Source organism: Sapajus apella, unplaced genomic scaffold (genome assembly GCF_009761245.1).
Source record: "Sapajus apella isolate SASKATOON/1434 unplaced genomic scaffold, GSC_monkey_1.0 scaffold46, whole genome shotgun sequence".
Lineage (NCBI taxonomy): Eukaryota > Metazoa > Chordata > Mammalia > Primates > Cebidae > Sapajus > Sapajus apella.
In genome coordinates, this window is record NW_022436986.1 from 13,851,983 (window position 1) to 13,852,433 (window position 451).

A 451-nucleotide genomic window follows, 5' to 3' on the forward strand; every position below is an offset into this window, starting at 1 on the left:
CATGCCCGGCTAATATTTTTGCATTTTTAGTAGAGACAGGGTTTCACCATGTTGGCCAGGCTTATCTTGAACGCCTGATTTTGTGATGTCCTTGATGTTGACTGAGCGAGGGAAGATACAAAAGAGTATTTATAGCATAGTCCTATTTGAGTGCAGTCAGCCCTCTGCATCTGTAGGTTCTGCTCTGCATTCATGGATTCAGCCAATCACAGATCAAAAATATTTTTAAATAGGCCAGGTGCAGTGGCTCATGCCTGTAATCCCAGAACTTTGGGAGGCTGAGGTGGGCAGATCACTTGAGTCTAGGAGTTCAAGACCAGCCTGGCCAACCCCGTCTCTACTAAAAATGCAAAAATTACCTGGGCTACCGGGCACCTCGGCCTCCCAAAGTGCTGGGATTACAGGTATGAGCCGCTGCGCCCGGCTGCCAGATAGTTTTTTTTTTTTTTTT